Source organism: Calypte anna, chromosome 2 (genome assembly GCF_003957555.1).
Source record: "Calypte anna isolate BGI_N300 chromosome 2, bCalAnn1_v1.p, whole genome shotgun sequence".
NCBI lineage: Eukaryota > Metazoa > Chordata > Aves > Apodiformes > Trochilidae > Calypte > Calypte anna.
Window position 1 is genome coordinate 62332090 of NC_044245.1, and position 19052 is coordinate 62351141.

Below are 19052 nucleotides of genomic sequence, written 5' to 3' on the forward strand. Positions count from 1 at the left end.
ACATGCCCAAAAAAAGTCCTTATCCTACACTAAGCACTGTCAGACAGTTCTTATGGTAATGGGACAATATTATGGGCTAGTTCTCATTCTAACAACTTATATCAAGGCTCCTGGCTCCTTCAGAGTTAGCAGAAGTCAACAGGGACAAGACACACTGCTCTTGTTTCAAGGCACACAAAAACTTTGGGGTCTTGTCTGTCATCAGCCCACTATTTTCTGCTCTGCAGCCTTGATGTCAGAAACAGTCCCCAGGCTACAAAGGACACACAGCTTTTCAGGGGGACATGAAGGGTACTATAAATTGCCATCTGACACAACTGAGCCAGAAATCTGACTGGTGTAAGGATGTGAAATTCCACTGAAGTCAGAGGGCCTGTGCCCATTAATGTCAAGGTTTCATTTCACCCATTAAAAAGTGAACTGTCAGCTAAGCTGTGCTCTGTGAACTCTTGTGGGATTTCCTGCCTTCTTAAGTTACGCATTTCCAGTTTACCTACCAGCCCAGTCCAAATGCATGACTTTAAAACAAAATGCATTTCTAGAGACATGGGAGAGACTGTCTACATTAGATGCTGCTTCCACTGTCAAGAAAAAAACCAAAACAAAACAAAACCAAAAAACTGAAATATAAGATGTTTAGTGTAAAACCACACCTATCCTCCTAACCAGCTTGGGTGGAGGAAAGGCAGAGTGCTCTCTGATGAGATAGGAAGGTTAGGTTAACTACAGGACAAAGGCCTCAGTGCTAATCCTGCCTTTTTTGCAATGTAAATCTACAGGGATTGTATGCCTTAACCTGCTGCTTCAGTGGGACAAAAAAATACCTAAACAGTTCAGTAACTTTTTCCACTCCTGAAGCCAAGACAAAGCCATGAGCATTGCAACACTAGTGCTAATTTACTTAACATAATTTCTTATTTGAGCACCTGTCTGCGGGTTTGTGGAAGCCTTGGGACTGGATAATCCGCTGAATCATCTGTAATCAGACAGTAATATTAGGTGCTAATAGCTCTGATAAAGGGGCTGTTTAACCCAAATGTTAACACAAAGGCATGTCTGCCACAGCGACTATTTCAACAATGCATTTGCTAGTCATATTAATTAAAACTAATTCCTTGCAGGCCACAGAAAGCATAGGGTAAACCCATATGGAAAATGTCTAGGTTCTACCGTGACAAATCACGTTAAAGAAAAAAAAAATTAAAACTATCCTAAGGTAATAAAATTTGCCTCAGAAAAATATACTCTCCTGGAAATTCCCAAGCTAAAAAGGCCTTTAATAGACTCTTCTGAATGTGTATCTGTGGCTCTGTCCTGTGACTTTACACTAGTTAATAAAAGCTTCTAATAAGTCAAATAAAAAGCACTAAGCCTTGCTAAAAATCCTGAGGTGATAGTTATTTACACGTCATTTAGATGACTGTCCAAGACTATGGTTTAAGGAAAGCAACACAATTAAGTCTCCTAAATAGATTGGCAGGATTTTATCTTTTTCTCTTTCTACCTCTAGAGTTTAAATAAATTTAATATACACATTTACAAGGCCATAGAGGGGTAAAATCATAACCTCCTTCATACAGATTTCAGGCATGAGATTTACGACGAGTTCAGCTATCAAGTCTTAGTTAAGATTATACTATGAAATTATATGAATGAAAATGCTGGCTTATTCTTTAGAAGTGTGGCTTATAGAAATGTTTTTTGCTCTCCAAAGGTCCTAATATACCACAAGGAATTCAGAGAAAAGACACAGTTTAAGCACTTTAGTACTGAAATTAATTCCCAAGGATATTTTGGTTAAGAGGTAAAATGCATCCAGGCTAAATCCCCACCTAATTTCCTTCTGGAGTCTGTAAATGGAGAGACAATCAGCCAGCAAAATGTGACAATTTAACATTGTCAATGCAGGCCCCAAAGCTGTACTCAGATGTGATAGCACAGACCCTTCTGTGAAGACCTCTAAGTGCATGAATCTAGGAGGACAAAAGAGTGTTATGAAAAGCATACTCCAGAAATTTGTGCAATGCTCATGCTCAGGCTTCTGGTAAAACTGGAGCAGTGGACATTGGCTTTAAAAATTGATATGTTAAAGTTTCCATGCTAGAGGATCATTGCCAGTTATGTGTATCTATCCAAGGTAAAGAAGATTAAAATCCATCTGGACATAGTTCCGGGCCACCGAGTCTGGGTGACCCTGCTTAACAGTTGGTTTAGAGGAGATAATTTGTAGAGCTCACTTCCAACCTCAATCTTCCATCTGTGAAAAAAAGGAGAAAAGAATCCAACCTGGTGATAATCCAGCCATTAACACCTACTCACCTACCTCACTAGGAAGTTAAGACAGGAAATTGTGTAACTTTTGGAAGATAATGTTTCTGGAGCTCAATTCACTTTCACCAAGTTAAACCTGACTTCAAGTAGCTAGTAAAAAGTGTGAGAAACCTTTCCTTTACAGGACTGTGGTCCAATTGTGAACCTTTAGCATTATCTTAATGCAGTTTTGTTAAGGGAATTATTTATCAACTTGATACTCTCACTGGTCAGCACAGGGAACCTCCACCAAAGCACTCAATTGGACTTCTGAGTGCAAATCAATAGCAAGCATTCAAGGGGGTCTTCTTTCTTTGGTGCATACAGGAAACTGCCATTAAACACTAGTTATGCAACATAAAGACAACTTTTTACTTCAACCCTTCTTTTGGTCTTGGTTTTGCATCTTGATTTTAACCTGATTTACACCACATATTACTGAAAGTTAGCCTGAACTACATTTAAGTTTTCACACAGGATGCAATCTGTTCTGTGCATTGCCAAATTCTTCACCATACAGGCTTCTACAGTTTCTTTAAAAATGGATTTATTCTGGAATCATTCCTCACTCCATAAAACAGGTTAACTGTTATGTTATAAACATAATCTTTATTCTCAAATAAAGCATCTGTACAGAAGACTGTTTTGTAAACTAGATTGTCCCACAACAGCTGTGTAAGTTAGTTTTCCCATTTAGGTATGTCCTATGATTAGCTGGGTAGAATTTTAAAGTCTGAATTTTAAAGCCAGGCTTTATTGTTTTATCAAGGTTTACAAGCCAATCACTTCCTGGTTCTTAGTAAATTTACAGCCCAACAGACTGTAAATTGCTACATAGAATTATGTTAGCCATGCCCTGGGTTGAGCTATTTTATTGTCTGCAAAGCAAATTCATTTCATCCTGGAGATCTTTTTTTTTTTCTTTGTTTTTTATTTTTTCATTTCTTCCTTCCCCCAGGAAATGCATTAAAACCTCAGGCACTTAGAATTAACAGAATCCTTGTATTTATCATAAGGTGGTGCAAGTGTTGATGCCTCCTGCAAGTAAACTTCATTAGAAATGAAGCTGTCATTCACTAAAAAGAAATAGTATCTTAGAAACTTAAGAAGCATCCCAATTTTCCAGAGTACTTTCATTCAAATCACCTAGCACTTTTCTTTCTATTAAGACAATGCTAATAAATCATGTTTATAATTGTATGACCACAAAGAATTATCTATCATTAATTTGTACAGAAATATTTCAAATAGCAAAGAACAAATAATGGCAAATCACTGTAGCAGAAGGTCTTAGTCAGAAACAGAGCATTTCACTGACAACTATTTACAGCATTATACAATTATTACAGCATTTAAACTGGTGGCCATTTTCTTTGTTGCTTTATCTTCAGACTTGACCAACATTCCAGATTCTGCCTGTATTTTGTATGGAGCCCAGCAACATCAAGATTGAAGACATTAAATGAAAATCATCTTAATTTAAAGTGACAAGAGTGCCTTTGTGCTTAGGCTTTGCATGCAGTCATTTATTTACTCCCTGTGTATAAAACTTTGTCTTTCAGAACAAGAATCTCTTCTTGTCTGTGTAGCTCTCTGGTAGGTCCTCCTCATTTTCCAAAATGGTTTTACTGCCATCCTCACATAGGCTGTAGCATCAGCAAATCTGACCACAAATTAATTTTCTACATAAATATACTAATTCCACTACTCCCATCAAAACAGGGATGCAACATTGTTCAGGACAACTAATAAATGGGCACAAAAGAAGAACTTAAGAGAATATTCACATTCTCTTGGGATCACCAACAAATGATCCCTCACTTTAGACTGCCACAGCTGTCCCAGACCACCTGAAGAATTCTATTTAACTTCAGCTACTGATGAAAATTAGTCATGCCCTGACCTTCCTTGCTTCCTTCTAGCACATTACGCCTATCCTATGTGTTATTGATCCTAAGATTTCTGAAGGGTTCTCAAAAACATGTCTTGCCCACTATGGAGGAAATGTCACAAGGCAGATTTTCTCTGTATCCTTCTGGAATAAACACCATATATATATATATGGCCAACAACAGCTTGCAGAACCTAAAATTAAAGGCAGTTCTTTTCAATATCTCACATATCTCTGTGAGTATAAATATGTTCTGGGGTTACCAACAACATATCTTTGTTTTAATGGCATGTTTCAACATTGTGGTGGAGATGGAAGAACTCCTCTTTGGCAACTGGAAGTTACCTTGTTTAGAAAGAATCATATTTGCTTTTGTATTACAAAGAAAAGTCAGTGCTTCGTGGCACTGAGTCCTCATTTTAACCTAATGCATGTTCTCTTCGAGGAATTATTGGCCTGTTAGGAAATGTCTAGAAGCACTGACAGTAAAAAGGAGGAGACTATAATGTGAGAAGATGGAAACACACTAAAGATTCCTGTAGAGAGTTTGCACCAGGTAGCAAAAACATCTGCTAACACTGCTCAGCAAAAAGGAGATGATTTGCAACATTAGCCTCTGCACCTTTCCCTGAACCATGACTTCCAGATTACAAACAGAAGCAGCTATTAAGGAGAAAAAAACTTCTTTGTAAGTCTGATCAAAAGTGATAGGAATTTATCTTACTAATTTCTAACATTCTCTATATTCATTTGCTTACCATAACATGGAATTACACCCCAGAAATCATTTAGAAGTGGGGGAAAAGGTACACATCTTTTCAGAAGCAGGTGTACTCACAAAAAAGAGAAGGAAAATCTTCTGGAATACACTTAGATGTTATTTTATTTGTTAAAAGAAAAATACTTTGGTTAGAATTGCTGGATGACACATCTGCTTTCCATTCAATTCTCAGTTTTTACTCATTAAAAAGTAACATACAGAGAAGTCCAGTACATGAGCCATTGCTGTCCTGCTAAGCAAATTGACTGGTTAGTCTACAGTCATGTTTCTGGATTCTGTAACCAGAAGCACTGATAGAAGTTTTCTAACAGCATGATTTCCCATAAAAACAGTAGCCAGAGACTAAGGATGCCAGGCTTCCTGCTTTTTGTGGCTCTGCATCACTTTGCCAGGTGGGCAGCTGTAGGCTGTATTTCATTTATCAGACCTATGAGGCATGACAGGTGTGGCAATGGTTCCCTATATAGCAGGTGTGGTGTTACAGGCTATACAATAGACAAAGATATTCCAGAGTGTGTTTTTCTCCACCTCAAAATTAAAACCTTTCCCAAAATCAAGCTTTTCCATTTTTTCTTACTCAGATATAGTACACAGTGATGCATAGTCTCTCTAAGAGTAAAGTTTCATTGACTGCAACAACTGGAAATTACACAAATAACATTTTAAATTACAGCCTACACAAACCCCTCTTTCTATAAAATCCTTTGATGGCTAACCAGATTGCTGAACTTCCTCATATATCCAGAGCATACTCCTGAAACTTGGTCCTTTATGTTGTGAAAGGAAACCTTTCCAATCCTGACAAATTCAATTGCTTTTGTGAGTTCCTGGGCTTTTATCCCTCTGGCTAAGGGAGTCCCAAAGGCTCAGCAGGAGGCAAAGGCAAAGTGCTCGTGGCCAAGAGTGCTGCTATTGTGTTAACAACTCTCAGGTGACAAATCAATGCTCTATCTTAAGTCATCCTTTCCTATGCTTATTTTTTGGTGAGAAGGGTTGGCTGTATGGATGGCTTATCTTCTAGGAGGCTTCAATCAAGTTAAATCAACATATTCCTAGGATTAACATGCAAAATTAGGACAACATAAAGTTTTCCCATATTATTCCTTCAGAGGAAAGCAGATGATTCTGCTTTCTATTGTGAAAAAACAGTCTCCAATAGTATAAATGACCAAGGTGGCAGACTCATGATCCTAGCACACTCATCTGCCTGTGAACTACCAGAGAAAAACCTAGGAAAGAAAACCACTGAAGATCAGAGAGGCAAACTGTAAAAAACAAACTGTAGTTTCCAGTTTACAGCATGATTTTTCTACGATTTTAACAATTTTTTAACAATGATTTTAACAATTCATCTGCCCCCTTTGGTTTCTACAATGTGATTTTTGTAACATCCGTATAAATGTGTGTGCAAACTGGTTATTTCAAACACACAGGAGGTTGTGTTGAAAGCTGCCATATCCTAAGAAAAAAAATACATACATATACGGGTAAACATTGTGGAATCTCAGCACAATTCACCTGCTCACTAATATTCCTTCATTACTTGTCTCAATGAAAGATAAATTAAGAGATCCATGGATGTATCTTGAAAAAAATTTAGATAAATATTTAATTTTAAAATCATACCTACATTGATACTGTGTGGTAACTCAGGCATTTGATTTTGATTCTGAAGTTTTCAGTCATTTCTTATTGCAGGATAACCTAATTTTGTGTCTCTACAAATCACAGTTGATATAGCCTCCCAAATATATGGATAAAAACTACAAAATAGCTTATTTTATCAGAATAGAAATACAAATCAAACACATAGATAATTTAAACATACATGTAGTTATCCCTGAATCAGGGTGATTTCTGCTTCAGCATTTTTCTATCTGAGATTTTGGCTTTTTGTAGGACTCTGGGAGATCAGTGGTTTTGCCCCGCCTCTCCCTTTTCTTTTACTGTGTAAGTGCCTTATATAAAGTGATAGTTGTATGCCAGCAGGTAATATGTTTATGGAGTAGTCACCCAGAGCTGACAAGTAGTGTAGTGTATTTCTTTTGAAAATCGCCCAAGGTGGGGTTATTTTGTCTGCTTTGACAAATTGTATATGCACTATCCATGTTCACACTGTCACATCTACCTTAGGTTCATCAGTGTCTTATTACTGATGCTGTTGTTGTCAAATCTAAATACAGTACAGGGAAAGCAAGCAAGCACACAAACAAACCTAACTTAGCAATAATTTCAAAACCAAAGCACGAAACAATGACACTGTGCAATAGCCCTGAGTGGTTTTTTTTTTAGAGCTGCATTCTAGTTCTTCAGAGAACAGAGAGGAGCTTTGAAAAGGTGCTAATAGACCATAGCGATGTAGTTTGCAGCTAAAACACACTCCCACTTCAAGCTCGGGCAGAAAAAGAAACGAGGGCACCACAGAATTGAATTTAAAATCATGCAAACAGTCCCAGCAACAACCAGGGCAGCAGCAGCTTATAAGATCAGCTTCATTTGGCGGGGTGCCCATCATACGGTGACCCAAAAGGGCCAGGGCAGGAGGATCTCTTATGGATTGCAAAAGGAGGATGGGGCAGGCTGCCACGGGGAGAGATGGAGGCAAAAATAAACATCCTTTAAGCCTGTGTTGGTTTAAATTGCTTTACAGAACACCGACAGCAAACTTTTATCTCTTTTAAATGTGTTCAGTGTGTGTATCTAGAATTCATTTTAGATTGCAGACAATACTCTCTCTGGATCAGCTGCAATGCTAGGAGAGATTACTATCACAATGCCCCTCCTCCTGCCTGGGGGTGTTGTCCCCTCAAATCTCCCAGAGATGCTCATGTGCATTTTCCAAATGAGACCACAGTCCCATGACAGCCTAATCCAATGTAAACTGGGGCTGCCACAGTCCCTCCAACGCCAGCATCTGCCCTTGCCCATGCCAGCAAGGTAGCTGGTCTGGTCCCACACTGAAGTGGTTCAGGAAAGACAGAATTTACCTGAAAAATGCTGACACATCCCTGACATTTAATCTCTCTGTGGAGTCAAACAAGCACCAGCCCTGGTGCAAGAGATGAGGTGGGGATATCCATGATGTAAAACCAGGCTGCAATAGCTCTGGTTTCGATCAGCTTAAACCATCTTGGAACTGCAGTTCTGGGCTGGGTTAGCCAAGCATGTTTAACTGCTTGGGCTGACCTTGGTCTTTCTGCCTGGCTCAAATTAGGGAGTAGTCCTAAAAAGAGCTTCCTCATCAACAGCCCTTTCCTCAGACATACCTGCACGCAGGGTTTTGTGGAAACAGCCTTATGTGATCCGTGAGGAACACAGGGAGTGTCTGCATTCTTGCTGCTGTATGGACATGGATGAGGGGTGCTCCATGTTGAGCTGGGGGATGGTCCCTCTCAGGAACAAAGCCAGACTCCCAAGCATACCACAACATCCAGGACACTCTGTCAAGCTGTGATGAACTACCAGGATCAAAGCCAAAAATGACAAGATGCGATTTGAATGTAAAGAGATGCCAAGGAAAGACAGTAGGCAGGGGCACATCACATACTATCCAGACTGAAAATTCAAATAATTTTTTCCCCCTTCCTGAAGTTCACCAGGTTTTTCATCAGATCTGACAGTGAGGCAGTAAGCAAAGTGGTTAGGTACTTGCTGACTTGTTTGCACACACCCTCACATCTGATACGTGTATGCTGGCAGAGATGGGGAAGAAGACACAGTAGTAAACAGCAAACATGTAATTTAGACAATTTTACTACCTCCAAAGGTCACCTGTTTCTGTCCAGTAGTAGCTGTGGAACAGTTTAGAGCCAAAACTTCAGAGGGTGAAATCAAAGATACCCAAATTAGCCACTAGAGAGGGAGAATATCCCACAAGATATACCTTGTGCTTTTACTTGGAAAGTGGGTGTCACAGTTTAGGCCGAGTTGGTACCAACCAGGACTCCACTCACTCACCCCCCTCCCTGGCTGTGGGACAGGGAGGAGAAAATCCACTAATTTAATCTGCAAGGAGAAAGAGAAAACATAACCAGATCTTAATACCTCCCCCATCACTATCACTCCCCTTATTTCTGGGCCCGGATCCCTTCCCTGCTGCCTCCCCCTCAGGGCACAGGGAGGGGCAGGGGGGGTTTAGGGTCAGTTCCTCACACGGTGTTTCTGCCGCTCCTTCCTCCTCAGGGGGAGGACTCCTCACATTCTCTCCCTGCTCCAACGCGGGGTCCCTCTCATGGCAGAGAGTCCTTCAGGAACCTCTGGGACACGACTCCCTCCCACAGGTGCAGTCCCTCAGGAACTGCTCCCGCCTGGGCTGCACACAGAGTCACAGCTGCTGCGGGTGCAGTCACCTCCCCTGGCACGGGGTCCTACATGGCAGCAGATCCACATTTGAACCTCTCTGTGACACTTCAGGAGCTACAAATCCACATTTATCCCACCGTGGTCCTTCAGGGACTGCTCCACCAGTCTCCTCCATAGGTCGCAGGGGGACAGCTGCCATCTCACCTGGGGCTGCGGGGAAATCTCCTCGGGCACCTTCTCCCCCTCCTTCTACGTTTACCCTGATGTCTTTTCTCTAGCACTGCTCTCTCACCTTCCTCCCCTCCTCTGCAGTTTTGTTTGTTTGTTTGGGGGTTTTCTGTTTGTTTGGTTGTTTTTTTTAGTTTTTTAGTTTCGTTTCCCCTTTCTTGAATGTCACCCACAGAAGCACATCCAGCTTCCCGTATCTCCTGGGCCTTGAGCAGAGGCGGGGCCAGGATTGGAACGGGGGGAGCCTCCAGGAGTGTCTCACGGGAGCCACCCCTGTGCCCCCCTCCACCTCGCAAAACCCGAGGCCGTGGTCTCAATTGCCTGCTCTGCCACAGTCATCCTTCATCACCTTAGCTTCTCAAGCATTTCGTTCTGCTGGACTCATATACGTCTGTGAAGAGTGAATTCCGCGAAGTATCACGATGAAACACATTAGGAACTGTAGATGCTCTGACAGAAGTGATAAAGACTATAGAAGGCATTCAAGACAGAAAAACTTATAAGTTTTAGGAATGAGAGAGGAAAGGCTGGATTCACTGGGAAAAACACTTAAGCTTTGGGACATAAAAGGAGAAACCAGTAAAGTTAGAAGAAAACCCTGAAGGTACCTTATAGATGCCAGACGATTCTGGGAAACAAGACTATACCTAGGAGTTCCCAGCCTGTGACATTTCATTTACACCAGCACATCTGAATGGTTAAAAGATGTGTCTTGGGAAAGAAGCAGAAGTAACATTGCTCAGATTTCAAATTTCGTGAATCAGGGAAATACCTTAATAGCCTGAACCTCTGCAGTGTTTGCTGGGAGGAGGGAAGCCAATCTAAAACATTTTTACTGGGGAAGGAAAGGAGGAAGAGAGAAAGATGTAGATGGGTTGCTTCAGTAAAACAAAAATTCTAACCTGTATTTTTGCAGAACTGCCTACTGGAGTGAAGATACTAGAATAAAAATTACTTTTTTGTTTGTTTTAACTAAGTAAAACTGTTCAGATTTTTGCTGAACAGCCAGTTGTTTATTACCAATTGCTTTATTGTCAGATGCCAATTTATAATCTAAACATCTTTGGTTGAGACCACTGCTCTGCTCAGGGACTAATCCAGTGGCCATCACAGAACTTCCACTTCGGTGCACTTCATTTGTAACGTAATGGAGATGTGCATTCTCTATTATAAGGAAAATGTTCCAAATTATAGTAACACTCAAAGCCAAAAATGTTATCTGTTCCCTCTGCTCCCTCTCCCCCCTCCCAAAAAAAAGTGGATTGAGTTCTGCTTTTTCAATGATTCTGAGAATGAATGCAAAGATCATCTCTGCCAGTTGCAGATGTCTTCTATTTTTTTCCCTGCGTCAGAGCTTCTGAATCACTCTTAATAATAGGCAAAGGCTATTCATACCAAATGGGGAAGTTCTCACACACTATGATGATAAAGCATTTCATCCATTTGAAAAAAAAAAAAAAAAAAAAAAAAAAAAAAAGAAGAAAACACTACCTACAGATCTGCAATATCACATTATCTGTACTTTGCTGAATGTTCACAGAACAACACTGGAAGTCATTGAAGTGTTAGATAGTGATTTCATCATGTGTCAGGCCTCCCACTAATAAATGATTCATCTTTCTCAGTACTGACACCTCAAAGAATTAAGGAGAAGAAAGAAATTCATAAACTTTAAAGTGAGAAGAACTCTACTGATACTACCCTAGTAAACAGAAGCTTATGCACATACTAAGAATGTGTTTAGGATTTAACCTTCTATTTATTTGAAGTGTACTCTCAAGTTTCTAAAGTGAATATATTACATGGAAAAGGCAGCATGGAATTCCATGTGTATTATACTACTATAATACAAAGAGGTAAATTACTCAGTTTACAAGATTTCACGTGCACACATGGCTTTGTGAACTGAAACTAGAATTGGGAAAACATCTTTTTGGGTTTAAATAGCTGTGACTGACAGTACAGTGGTTGCAATAGACCTGCCCCGACTTCTAAGTACTGATTATAATCGTAAAAGCAAATCTCGTTCCTCTTGAAGGCAATGAGTGACTTTCAATTGACTCTAGCGGAAATGGGTCTGGAAGGAAATTTGTGATGTTAATAGGAATACATAATTGTTCTTTGATGCTTCATAAAGCCAGAACATCTTCCATTGATGATTGTAGCTCTACTGGATGAACAGGACTAACTAGTAATCCAAACTTACTTCTCCCAGAAGGTCTGAACTTGAATACAGACCCAAATGAGGCAATGTACTTAGCAAGATGGTACCATTTTCACTTGGTTTGCAAGGACTCTGAAGTTTATAATCACACAGTGAATTTACGTTAGTATTTTTTTTAATTTCAACAAAAGACAGTAGAGATACAGAGACCTCAAATTTTATTGTAAACAACAAGTAGCTATAGAATAAAGAAACTCTGAAAGTGTCCTAACTGGAAAAAAAAAAAACCAAAAAAATAACACAAACCCACACAACCTGTAAAGTGAATTTAAATCTTATGAAACTTTAAAGAATCCACATGGGAGAAAAGCCTAACAAATGACTACACAATAGGGAAAAAAAAAGACAATTGCGATTCACCATGAAACCATGAAACACAGGAGTATGAAAAACCAGGCTTTGCTGGTTCTGTCACTAATGGAACTCCTTTTGCTGTAGGAATGGGCTTTTTCCTCATCAAAACGGCATCTATTAAAAACAAAGCACTTCAATCAGTAGTCTCAAAGCTGAAGGAGCATATGAATACTTGATTCTTTTTCTGGAGTGGGGAAAAAAATTAGATGAGGATGATAAATTTTGGACTTCGACTCAGAGACTCATTTTCAGCAGAAATAATTGGACTGATAGGAAAGCTCCTGGGGGCAGAAAAAAGCCACAAACCTGAGGTCTCCTGTCCTAAGGAAGTACTTATTTTTTAGGCTTACTCTGAATATGTATACCAGAGATACCAACATGATGAATGGAGTATTTAAAAGCAGTCATATACAAGAGCAAACTATTATTTTCTTTCCCCTCACCTCTTCTTTTGGTAGAATTAATTTGGGCTTCTTGAGTAAAGATGATGTCCAGTTTCTCCTTCAGTTAGATTTAGCACAACCTCTTCACTGTCAGCAGAGGAATGTAAGAGACAGCAATGAACATTTGTATGCAGGAAAATTTACATGGCTGTGGGGCAGGATGCCTGGATGATCAAAAAGAAAAGCAAACAGCAAATACTTAAAACACTTCACCATGAAATCACCTTCTCCCCCTTTCTCCACCATCCCCCCATGTTAAATCAGGTAGAAAAGTGCGATAATATTAAGGTTTAATCCAATTTAAATAAATTATTTTCTTGTAAATGTTAAAACAATCATTACATGCATCATTTACCCCCTCCTCTGCCCATAGTCTTAAATTATGCTCCATTATACCCAGATGGAAAAAATATGCTGAAATGTTTCTTAAACATCAGAAATTTTGGTTTTGATTATATTCAGAGGTAAAAGTCATTAAGGAATCCTACCAAAGGAAAAATAATGTTAGAAAGCATTATGGGATTTTGTGTTGCAAACTTAATTAAGAAATCTCTTTGCTAGGTTACCAACAATATTTTATTACAAGGTTAAGGTATGAGATTGTTATAGCTCTGTGTCGTGCTTGGCAGCAAAGGAAGAACACATGCAAAGAACAATCTTGTTCGTACAATTAATCACAAATGTACAAATGAATGATATATCAGACCCTGTCTACACTTTATAGTCATGCATTTATAACCATTTCACCATATGCAGTTATTAAAAAACATGCCTTTCTTCTCCAGTAGCTTGATACCACATCACAGCCATGGGTAGTTATGTTTATTCATGCAGAGCTACCACCAGCCAGGGCTATATGTGTATGTCAATGTGTTTTAGGAAAATCTGCATCAAATAACCAGTAGTGCAGGTCTCTTCAGCTAGATGGTTTTTGGTGGTTGTTTTTTTTGTTCTGGTTTTTTTTTAAGTGGGCAGTCTGGAAGCAAGAAATAGCAAGCCAGAAATGCATGGGTGGCAGAGGGCAGGTGGTGACAGATAGCAGTCTTCAGCCACTGTCCACTCTGGGTGAGCTGATGGTGATGACAATCACCCAACAAAGGATTGCATAGCAACCCATCCTGCTTATCTGGCACATCCTTATTGTCCTTAAACAGGTCTACCACAGAAAAGGTGAGGAATTCTCTCCCTACTGGCAACATGAATGGGTTGAGGGGGAAACACCAAAGCCCTGAGCACTGTGAAGTCCCTGGCTGCTGGTGGGCACTGCACTTGCAGTCTGAGGACTACCAGTGGAAGAGACCTGTGAGAACATTTCTGCATCACAGGAACCTGCAGCACACAGAGGACTTCAGCACGAGCAACAGGACAGTGATGAACTCTCCTAAGAGAAGTCCATCCTAAATCCTCTCCTCAGGAGTCTCATTTCATCCAGCAAGGTTACTGGGTCACTGGGTGCCAAGCCTGGGTCTCCAGCAAGGGTGGGATACAGATAGCTACAGAAGAAAGAACATTCCAAAGTGTTTTTGCTGCAAGGCCATGCCGAGTCACAAACCAACCAGAAATCCCTGTTATGGCTACAAGGACACTGGCACCTATACACACTCCTCCCTGTAGACACAGACCTAACTACACACTACTCAAGGCTTGTAACACTGATCTCACAGGCAGGATTTAAAAATCACCACTCTGCTACTCTCTCCCCAGGCCAGCAAAGTATATTTTGTTTTAACCTCACGCCTTTGGTTCATGCTTCTCCCTAGGAACATTTGTTTCGTTCAGCTGTCCAAAGCCAGTCCAAGCCATGAGACTGAATAACATCAGTCTCACTAAGAATCATTTCAACAAACCCAAACTAATGCAGCTCTGAGCACATAGCTTGCCAGTTTTACTGGCTATAGAGGGAATTCCAGTTTTTGACCTACTGGTGAGTATGTTCCCATGCTTGTTCCTCGTGCACACAATTCCCTTGTCCTGAACTGTCTGCGAATAAAGCTGGAGATTTTTTGTGCTACACTCCACGCAGAGAAACTACAGCTCACAAGGCTATTATTATACAATGATTAGATACTCCACTTTCAAAAGCCATCAGTTCTAAACAATATTATTTTTATTTTTAAAATTCATCTTCCCTGGTTCACAAGATGAGCCATCTCATGGCCCAGATAGGCGAGATGACGCATTATAATTTATGTTGTGATTACATAAATTACCAGGCAGGCACTTCCTGGAAAAGGTTACTAGGGCTGTTGCCCACACTTTTAACGACAGCTGCAGGCGTTATGTTCTCCTGTCAGCTGAGGGGAGAATGGTATAGAAACCAAATGTAACAAGCACATTTTTTAATTTACAGGCAACACCGGCAGTTCAAAAACTTTTTAATTAATGAATACAACTGACTGGGTACACGTATGCTGCAAAGATGGCTACTCTGCCTTGGGTACTAGAGGCAGACTTGGCTTTCTGCACTGGTTTTCCATCACAGAGAAGTGATCTTCAGCAAACCTATCACACTTTCCAGTGTAATAATGGGCACATCCAGATCCTTCCATGCTAGACTGCCAGAGGTTCAAAGCTAGCTTTGGTGCCCTTGCAATCTACAATAAATCTAACCTTTGTTTTCTGAAAATGCCACAGGAGGCGTTATGCCCACCTCATGGTCCTGCCTGTAGAGCCGCAGGGATGGATCCCTACATCAGAGCCATTGGAGCTCCACTGGAAGCAGGAAGAGAGGCAACGCCAGGACACTGCCCACAGGGCCTGCAAAGCTACGTATGTACTTCTCATCCTGGGGAAGCAATAACCTCATCAGTGCTCTTCCCTGCTCTCTTGGCAATACACAGGCTTAAAAAAAACCAACAAAACCAAAACAAAAACGTTTCCATTGTGACCAGATATTCACTTTAATAAACAAACTTTAATAAAACAAACAATTAAAAAAAGCCAGATCCTCTCACACAGCATTCCCTGCAAGCCAATTACACAGAACCACTCTCGTGGGCCAGCAAGCAATCTCTTCCCAGGCCAGGCTCTGAGCAGGAACGGAGTCTGCTGCAGCTGCTGGGCAGGAAGGGCTGGGTCCACTGGGGCTTGGAAATAAAACAAACAGCTTGTTTGGCAGATAGCTATTTCTTCGTGGACTGGCCAGCAGAAGGCATCGTGGAAGCTGGCTGCCTGGTGACTTGAGCAAGCCTGCTGCCTTCCTGGTATGTTGTGTCCTCCTCAGTGAAGAAGGCAAATCGTAAGCTGTACCCAAGTCCCTTAAGAATTATAATGACAAGACTGACATTTGGTTGCGCCATCCTTTCTCTGTTGTTCTTGTCGTCGTTGCTGCTGTTATTTTTAAACCTAATTCAGCTTTTGCCACCACTCACTCATGCCAAATATCCTTAATCTACAAACTAATCTAGAAATAATTCAGCTTTATTATCCTTATTCCCTGAGCTCACATTTCATAAAGTGTAAGCACACTCAAGAAAGAATGATTCCTAAAATAGCCAGGCATGTACATTTTCACACTCTCTTCAGGAAAGCAGTTTAAAAATATAGGTCCTACAGGTCCTTGTAACACTTAGAATTGCTACCCTGAACCTCTCCATAGCAGCAGGCGGTATCTTCAGAAACGGCTGGGGCTTTATCTTAGCCTCTCACACCAAGCTACTACATACCATCATCTGTGTTTGCATAGGTCCTGCAGTGACAGAAGACAAAGGATGAACAAAACTGAGCACAAATTCTGGCTCACAGCAGCAGAAGACCTCAAAACCGCACATCCAAAGCCAGCACATGCTACAGACTTGAGAAAAACAACGGAGTACCCACTGGAGTGACTATAACTGGCTATAACAAACAAGAAACAAACATTCCCAGGTTTTTGGGCAACAAAAGCTATTAAAAAGAACAAGTGAATGCTGTTCATGTAATTTATTTCTTACACTCTGCTCTTTGCTCAACAATTTCAGGGTCTCAATTACGTGTGGTGCTGGGGTACCCTGGTGAAAAATCAAAAGGAACTGAGAGCATCAGCACCGTACAGGATTAGGCCTTTTCTATGCTGTTATTAAACACTGAATTGTCCAGTAAACTTCCTTATGACTACAAAAACAATCTGCTGTTTCTGTCCTTTCAGTAGGAGCCTCCACTATGTGAATGTTACTTGATTTATAAGTATTTTATTTATAAACATGGCCTTTTATTAAAAAACACAGCCTCCACTATGCTAATAATTAGTTTACTTGGCTGTAATACAAATGATGTTTCAACTGTGCGAAATTTACGATCAGTTACAAGACAAAATGATGGCTAAACTTTGGCTAGTAAGTTGGACACCAACAGCACTGACCCTGACAGCCCTGGAGCCAAGTTCCAGGCCTGATTCACCACTTTTCCATAGTATTCATCAGCTGGAACCAGCCCTGGGAAACCGAGATGGGATTTTTTTTTTTTTTTTTTCAACAAGAAAACTGAGTGTGTCCTGTGCTTGAAAGAAGCATTATTACTGCTTATAAAGGTGAGCTCCAGCATATGTGCCTTCTCTCTTTGCAAATTAAGCCACCTCAAATAAGACAACCTTAGTTCTTTACTAGAAAGGCCTCAATGTTGCCTGCTGGCAAAAAATGGCCCTTGATGAGAGGCAGATGTGCAAATGACTGGTTTGTGGAGTAGTGCTGGCTGAACTGGGAGTGTCTGGAGTTTCTGGTCCACCCAGAAGCACAAAACATGCTGCCTCTTCTTTTCCTCCCTGAAAAATCATCTGACTCAACTTCTACTGTGAATCCCTTGTCCCTTTGCATCTTCCTATTCCCTGCCTCCTTCCCCAGTGCTTCCCCACCACCTTCTCCTCTTAGTTCTGCCCCCACTTCTCATACCACTTGCCAATGATAAAGCAAGGCAATCATCATGTTTTCTAGCCCTGCTCCAGCACTGCCCTACACCTCTTTAGACCATGCTGGGCTTCCCAGGGTGCCATGTCCTGATCCCTTACACATCCTGCATCATGCCACTCTTGTGCATCCTGATCCCTTATGCAACACACCGGTTTGGGCAGGCCTACCAGTACATACATAAAGGGAAGGGGCAGAGGTGGCCATGAAGACTCTCCCCTTGCACATCTAGCCAACATTCTCCTATGATCACAACCTAGACTGCACCAGTCCTGCAAGCCTGATACTCCCTGTGGCTCAAAAGAACATTATACTCTTCATAACATTGTGGGGAAGAAGGGAGGGACAGAGGAACACAACCTTTCAAATGGGAACAGAGAAGGAAGGAGAAGGAGAGGAAGAAAGGCAAGATAGAATATTTCTTTCAACCTCCTCTTCCACCCACTAAGACACTCCTGTCCCTGTTCCTCAACACAGAGCTCTTATTTCAGTGTAAAAGCCTCTTACTTCAACTTAATGAACTCATTAAAATCACTAACTCTACTAAAACAGCTCACATTTATGTAAAATAAGTTTGTGCAAAAAAACTTGCACTCTAACAAAAAACCAGAAATACATACCAATTGTATAATTTTGTTCAAGCTCATGTGTGAGGATTTTGTTCAAGCTTGTCTGCCTCAAGGGTTACTGTCCCGCAGTCCTATTTCTCAACAGATGCGGGACAGCTAAGCAAACTGCAATTAAAACTGAAAAATGTAACAAGGGCAAGCACCCTTACACTGCCTGCTGCAAACAGCAGTGGAATAAAATGTGAAGAAAAGCTGATGTAGTACAAAATTCAGCAGAGGTAAGTCAGACAAAGAGTCAAATTAAGAGATACTGCTTTTTCTGCAGTACTCCTATCACGAATATCCTGACTATCCCCAAATGCTGCGTTCTCTTCAGTTCTGTGAACTGGAGGAATATTAGCTCTATTTTACAGGCTGTAAACTGAGGGAGTCAGAAATTAAGCTCTGAGGAGTCTCAAAGCACCTAAAACCTCATTCTTGCTAGTCCTAAGCATTGCATATTCATCAGCTGTTTAAAGGATACAGCTTTCAGCAGCCTTTGGTGCACATGGGTAGTTGTAAGAGAATGCCATAAAATAAGTACCACAGCCCAATAGCGACAATGGGAACACTTTAGCAACCCCAGACATACTTATTTCCCCATCTCCTCTTCTACAGTTTCAAGTGGGGGAACAAAGTACCCCGCACACTAGGAGATTTGGATCAAAGAGCTCTGATGGTCACAAGTCACGACTCATCACCCACCTGACAACTGTAGCTATTTATGTACAAATTAGAAGTGCTGACCTGGCCACTATTAAAAGATTGATGTAAATAGCTTATCCAGCATCACACTGCTTGGCAGAGAATCAACTTCTCCAAAGCAACATTCAGCTGCCTTAACAATGAGATTATGTCTTCCCTTCCCGCATTCATCGGAACACAGGAGGGTAAGAGTTCAACAGACAACACTCCTTTAGCAGGCACTCTAATTCATCCCCAGAGCAGACTTGTTTAATACACTGAATAAAAAACAATCATCCTATAGAGGAGGGAGGGAGGAAAGGAACACAATCTATTTTAAGATTACA